We start from the raw sequence: 7,411 nt of genomic DNA, 5'->3' as shown, positions 1-7,411 counted from the left end.
AATCTGCAGCCCTGTGCAGACTCTCCCCCTCCTTTCCCTGTCACAGGGCTCTGTATAGCTTCCTCCCAAGGGAATTTTCAGTGCACAAATCACACAGTATTTAGCTAAGGATGCCAAAGGGACGTCTGATCTCTTACTCTTGACCTCCCACAGGTCACCTCCCTCTTGGCATGCTTCCCTCTGTGAGCACTGAGATAGGGTTTAAACATGGTTGCACAAAAGGACTGTAGAACCTGGCCCTGTAGAACCCCATGTCTGGTGCCCTCAGGGACAGCAGACATGGTGCACACGCTGGCATCGGCAGCATGAGCATGGTCAGCACCCATCGACAGCCTGGGAATGGGAGACAACCTGTGTTTTCACAGGGGAAAGGGAAGAGGATGATGGTTTGGCTCTGCGAAGCTTTCCCCTTGTAAAATATGATCCGATGAGACAGGGCTAGTCACAGGCAAAACTCTACGTGCAACAGCAGCTTCCCCACGGCTCCACATGTAAGGAACAAGTACAGCTGTGCTGGGTCAAAGCGAGCATCCATCTAGCCAAGCGCTCTGTCTCCAATGCTGGCTGATAGCAGACGCCTGAGGGAGAAGAGTAGCAGGCCAACAATGATACTGCCTCCGCATGCTCTCCCAGGCTGATTGTGGCTCAGGATTTCCTGGGCCAAAGGCTGTCTTCATATCTAACAGTCTTGAGGGAATTTTTCTCCATGAAAATGGCTTGTCATCTTCAGGAGTCACAGATTTTTAGCACCCACTGCATCCTGTTGCTTACCCAAGGGATGTGTGAAGGTTGTGCTTTTGTTGTGCATCTTAAATAAAAATAAAAAACCATTAATTGGGTAATTTTCTTTCTTGGAAGCAGGATGGTGTCTGGGATGCCAGAGCAGATCCTTTGCCTCTTGGTAAGATGCTGGATACACCTGCCCAGTAACAGCCTGCACAGGCAGGTGAGCTCAGTCCAGTGTCCTTTCCATCATGCTCAGGTGCGGTAGGGCTTGCTGTCTTTCTGTGCCAGAGCCACGGTTCCTGGGGTTGATATTGTGCCCAGCTGTATGGGACAGCTCATGCCTCTGGTGAGGAGCCCTCCCAGGAACTCTTGCAGCATAGAACTGGCATCGCAACTGCAGCCACATTTTTGTCACTTTTACGCCGCTCTCCTATTCTGTAGCCCTCCCCCAGGAGCCACCTCAGTCACTGACATGGCAGACCTCTTGTAGAGGACAGTCACGAATGTGTGCCGTCCCTTCAATTACCTCACCTTAGCCCATCAGAGGGCTCCCAAGTCTTAAAACAGAGACATTGAACATGACTTTGTCTTCCAGGATAGAAAGCAGTATAGATTGTAGAAGTGTAGACCTGAAAGAGACCCTGCTCAGGCATCACCAGCACTCTCTGGGAGATACTAGTCTAAGACCCTCTCAAAACATCACAGGAAGGGTCTCCCACTGAGCCCTTAGCTTGCTTGCTCCAGCATTAACTAGCCTGACAAAGTTTTTCTTAATACCATACCTCAAATAGTCATGAACACTTATGCGTGCTAAGCCTCATACCAGCTGGAGCTTTTTCAGGACCTGTGGCTTTACTCCTAAGTATAGAGGGAAACTGTCAATTTGAATTATCATCTGTTCCCAAAATGAGTGTGTTGTGGTTATTTTACTAACATTTTTCTATGTCACAGTAGCAACCGCGAGGCACTATGAATTGTACAGATAGCAAGGGAAGCGTGGTCTTCCCAAAATCCTACGTGATTCATGGAGAATTAGGACACTGACAAAAAGTGGGTAGCAGGCAGCAGCACGCCAGGAAAGCGATAGTGACGGTGACTAACATCCTGAAACCAGGAGCCGTTTTGGCTCTCCTACCCACGCCTGAGACCCTCCGTCACTCCTGTGGTTTCACAGTCATATATTCCACTTTCTAAAAAAGTTTTCACTCTCCCCCAAAAGGCTTGTGCAAGGCCCACCCAAACAACGTAAGAAACTCACTGACCAGATGAAAACTGATTGCACCCAAAGTGCTGACACACGCTCTGCACAACCCAGCCGGGAGCTGAGCATGAGTGTTTTCCAACAGGATGGAAATAACTATGTGAGAGAAGTGCATTTTTAATTGGATACCATCCCTTCAGCAAGTTGGTACATCCTCTGCCAGGAGATAACTGGGTCCATCCAGGGATCTTTTGGGAAGATAAAACATTTGGCCTTCTGCTGGGTCAAGGGTAGGGAAATCCCTCCTTGCCCTGTCCTCTCTCCTGCTCTTTGACAAGAAGTCAACCTCCATCCCAGCACCCATGGCTATGTCCACCAAACAGAGAGCCTTGCACCCTCCAGACAATAGAGAAAACCATCCCTCTTATCAGGCACCAAAGACACTGCTGGCTGTACAAAAAGGAAGAGCCTGGGAGACAGCAAAGAGCAGGCTGTCAGTTGCAGGAACAGGCCTCTGAGGGCTTGAGGAAAGAGAGACATAAGCGGGAGCAGGTCCTGCGCCAGACAATGTGGTCTGGCAGACCCCAGGCTGGGGACCATCATCCCAGCTCCACGGGATGACGTGATGGGGTATGGCAGCCCCACGTGCACATCTATGTATCAGAGTTACATGAAGTGTGAGACACAAGTTGGCACAGTAATATCCTCAATTGACTCCAGAGCCAGGCACTGCCCCAACCTGGGGTTCCTGCCCCACACATCCAAGCTGGGACCACATGGCACCCCAGGGAAGGGTTGGTGCTGGATCACAACCACCAATGAGGCTGGCAATCAGTGCCGAGAGGGGCTGACCACCACCATGGCATCAATAGCCTTGACACACAGAGCCGCCCACATTCCTTCCCCCTGACTCCAGGGCAGAAAACCAGGCAGTGCCTGGCAACTGGCTGTGTTATTTGGGGTTAGGATCCTGGCCAAGTTGGTGGGTTCAGTGTTTTGGCCATGCTGCAGGCAGGGCTGGCTGTGTTCACAACGCAGCAGGGGGAACGTGCCACTAACAGGTCCCCAGCCTCGACCCTGAAGGGTTCTTGCCACTCTCTTTCCACCAGAAAACCCTGCCCTTGAGGAATAAGCCCAGGGGAGAAGGCAGCTCCCAGCACTGGCCAAGAGGATCTGGTGTTGGACTCTTTGCCTCCACAAAAGCTCAAAGGCTCGGTGAGGGAGTTTTCAGGAGTCCTGAATCATCAGACAGTCCTCCATCCTAACACAGAGGTGCTACCAGTCACAACTTTTGCCCTGAGCCCCACAGAAACTGCACATTCCTGCATCATTCTCAGCCTTTGCTTCTTCACCAGGTATTCCCACTGAGGAAAAAAACACGGATTTGTGATTAAAGCACTGGGCTCAGGACTCCCTCCTCTGCATGCAGCAGCCAAGTCCTTCCTCACCTCAGTCCCTCGCCCCAGGAGCCAGGGATGATGGGTCACTGCCCTCTTCTCCTGGGGTGGTGGGAAAAGAGCACTGCTGAGGGCTGTGTAGGCATCAGCCTCCATGCTTCCTGGAGGGGAGCAGGTTAACATGTAGCTCATGCGTCATATTTGCAGTTCAATTGAAATCAAAGACAGGCAGGAGAATAGCAGGGATGCGTTGGCTAAGGGCCACTTATCCTGCCACCCCCATGCATGCAAAGCCTCCATTTGAGGCATCTGTGCCTCTCCAGGGACACATCCTCTGCTCCAGGACTGTGGGCAGAGTCCTCTCATTCCAGCTACCTCCCGCCCCCCACCACCCCTGCAACTGACTGTGAATTAAAAGGAGCTATTCTTGCTACTTCTTTTGAAACCCAGAAGTTCCCAGAAAAGGCACTTCTACCCAAAAAAAAGTCATAATCTATGCTAACAGGAGCCTTCGCTAAGGCACCCACCTTTGTCTTCCTGCCTCATTGCCACCCACCCAAATCAGCAAGAGCAGTGGGTGGCATTTACAGAATATCTCCCTGCTGAGAAGCAAAAGCACTAGGAAGGTGGCCCAGCTACCAGAGTGGGAAATGCAGTGGTCTGCAAGCACTTGGCCTCAAATCGAAGTGGTTTATTTCTGGTAACTGAGCCACAGCAGCTTCCAGTAACGCTCATAAAGCTCCTTTCCGCTCAGGAGATGGTGGCTTCCAAGGGCCATCGCAACTAAGCGTTCTAGTTTGGCTTCCTTTGAAGCATGCTGGTGGTGGGCTGGAATCAAATGAGGGAGCTGAGGCTGCCCAAGGTCCCAGGCTGGGGACACCAGAGATTTCCTAACACAACCCATGAGGCACTTTTACACTACAAGTAGTGACAAGCCAACCTCAGATGGTCTGGCCAGCATCCACATGTTTGGAGAACCAGGGGACAGTGTGGCTTACGAAGACTGCCTGTTCCTGTCATTCCTAAGATCTGCCTTATCCAGATAGGGATTCCCAAAGACCTGCTCTGAACAGGTTGCTCACAGCACCTCACTCCCACCAAGCTCAAGACAGGGCAGTCTTAGCTGGGATCAGCTGTGGCTTTCCCTTACGTCTGCTCTAGACCAAATGATGTCTTGGCTCTGCACTGTCCCATAGGGAAGCTGGGATGTTGCTTGAAAGACATCTCATGGGAGAGTTGCAGGAACAAAACCACAGCACATCAGAGCCCAGCCTTGCCCAGAGCTGGGCAACCAGATACAGTGACTCCCCGCTGAAAAATGCCACCAAGGTGGAGCAAAGTGAGGCTGAAGAGGGCATGGTTCAGCCAGCTACCACAAACCCTTCTCTTGCCATGCCAGACCCAATCACCGATTACCAGCCTGCTTCTCACCAAACAGGAACAGGAGGTCTCATCTCTCATGGTGTCCTGCCTCCCTGCCACACCAGAAAACAGCAGCAGTGTCACAACCAGAGCACCAGCTCCAGCGATGCATAGCATCATCTCTGCTCCCCACAGCACCCCTTGCTGTGAGCGGGGTTTCTCCTGACTGCGTGCATCCAGCTCCTCACCATTGCCACAGCCTGGGCACTCACCTGAGAACTTGTCTCTGACCAAAGTCCCTGCAGATCCCAGCTCCAGCAGCTAAACAGCACCACCTGGGTCACTTCACAAAGCCGTCAGCTAATGCTGCTTGTTGGCCACTGAAAGGATTACATAGCTTCTGCGCTTCATCGTTCAGCCATGCTCCAGGGTTGCACAACCACCCCTTTTATATGCCTGGAGTTGCATTTCAGCCTGCACCCCCTTCACCCAAAACAATACTGTGACATGCCGAAGCCTCTCCGCATTTCTCTATACCATTCACTCCACTACCACATTGCTCCTGTTTCCCCTTCAAGCTACCGGCAAGGTCAGTGCTCCCTTGCTTGAGGTCACGTACTTTTCAAATTGCTCCATTTTGCCTCCTGTCCTGTCATTTTGGGACTTAGAGCTGTTTGTGAGGGTCTGAACAGGGATGCAGCACCAAACCAGGAAAGGATGGAGCATCGAGGATAGACAAAATCTACACCCTTGCAGAGCACATCCAACACATACACATAACCCAGCCCGAGTGGCATCCTGCTGTGTTAACAGACATGGACATGCAAACATGCCAGCAGCACACACACACTTCCAAGCACTGGTGCTGTTTAACACCAGTGTGCTGGTTCCAGAGCCCAGGTCAAGGGATCTGCCTCTGAACCTCCAGCCACCACTTCCCATTTATCCTACCTTCCAGGGACTCCCCAAAGCACTTGCTGCCACCCATCTTCCAACCCAAAAGTCAGGGCTGGAGCATCAAGCAGGTCATCCCAGCAGATCCCACCTCCTGCTCAGGCAGACAAGCACTGCTGTTCACTGGGACCAGTCAGGGGCCATCACTAGTAAGGGAGAAGGGATCTCATTCCCAGCTGATGGAAATTATGAGGATCAGCTGAGAGCCCATCCCTAACCTTACGGCTGCTTCAGGCCACGCTCTGGCCTTTCCTTGGGGTAATGATTTCGATGACTGAGCATGTCTCTGAATTTCCTGCCAAGTTTCAGTCACAGGGATGGAGAGAAATACATGCAATGAAGGGGAAAGGGGAGCGAGGCAAAGGGAGGGAGAGATATGTTATCAATTATGAGGATCAGCTGAGAGCCCATCCCTAACCTTACGGCTGCTTCAGGCCACGCTCTGGCCTTTCCTTGGGGTAATGATTTCGATGACTGAGCATGTCTCTGAATTTCCTGCCAAGTTTCAGTCACAGGGATGGAGAGAAATACATGCAATGAAGGGGAAAGGGGAGCGAGGCAAAGGGAGGGAGAGATATGTTATCTTCAGCATGTCAGCTGGGGAAAGAGTGGCCTGAGCAAATGAAGGCAAGCAAAGCAACATGTATGAGCAACGGGTGGCTTCTCCCCCGGACCAGCCGAGGACCAAAGCTGGGCAGGGAGGTGAGGTGCTGCAGTCAGGGAGAAATAGCCAAAGAGCAAAGGACCCCAGTGGGGAAGGCAGAGAGGGAAAAGTGGAACAAGGGCATAAGCATCGCCATCCTCTCCACAGAGTCCTAGTAATCAGGAGTATCTAGGAGCCTTCAGGCTCTAGACAGGAGAATTAGTGAGGATTAAGAGCCAGTGGAGACCGGGTGGCCAGGGCAGCTTGGATGATTATTTCCCAACACAGCACATTTGCGAGGAGCTTGTTGATCACTGAAGCTCACAGACACAAGAGCTGTGTAGTACCACTGGCACTCTCTCTGGGCAGCCCAGCCACGACAATGCATGGTCCTAACACGTGATGTTTTCCCATCGAGGCACATTCCCTTCCTGCTTGTCCCTCTGCCTCGCCACTCTGCAAGGGAAAATGCCAGCAGGGATGTAGCCATGCTCTGCCAGCCCAAACAGGGCACTAAGGCCGGGGCCATGCCTGTTCTTTTTGTTCCCTGGCCACTGCTCCCCCTGGACTGGGATGTCCTTTCCATCTGCCAGGGACTCTGAGTGAGTCAGGCTGGCTGAGGCTCCTCAGCAATGAACCTGAAGCCTCTTCTGTTCATGCCTCTCCACCTCTCCGTCCCACTCACCCCACAGCCTGCCTTGGTTTGGACTCTGGGTAAATGAGCCTTGAACTTGTCCTGTCCTCCCACAGTGACCGAATTCCCCCAGCATATACTGAAAGTGCCTCCCCAGGTTAGCTATGTTTGCCACTGGGGCATTTTGCCAAGCCAGGACCAGAATGCAACCCAGCCTGGACTCCTACAACCCACCTGCCTCCCTGTGGGACCCCACATCAGCAGCCTCCAGTAGTCCCAGAACATAGAGGAGGGCAGAAAACCACCTTCTTGGCTCTGGAGGGGGGAAAAAAATGGAGAAGGTGGTAAAAAAAGAAGAGTTAATGGCATCCACAGTGTGGCCTCTCTATGCAGATTTGGGTTCCTTCTGCCCTTAGTAATGCAAATAGCAACAGATACTATGCATTTATAATAAGGCTAATGTTTTAATTATTGTTACTAATAACATAATTGAT

The sequence above is a fragment of the Eurypyga helias genome, unplaced genomic scaffold (genome assembly GCF_000690775.1).
Source record: "Eurypyga helias isolate BGI_N326 unplaced genomic scaffold, ASM69077v1 scaffold34365, whole genome shotgun sequence".
NCBI classification, from domain to species: domain Eukaryota; kingdom Metazoa; phylum Chordata; class Aves; order Eurypygiformes; family Eurypygidae; genus Eurypyga; species Eurypyga helias.
This window is presented reverse-complemented; position numbering follows the sequence as displayed.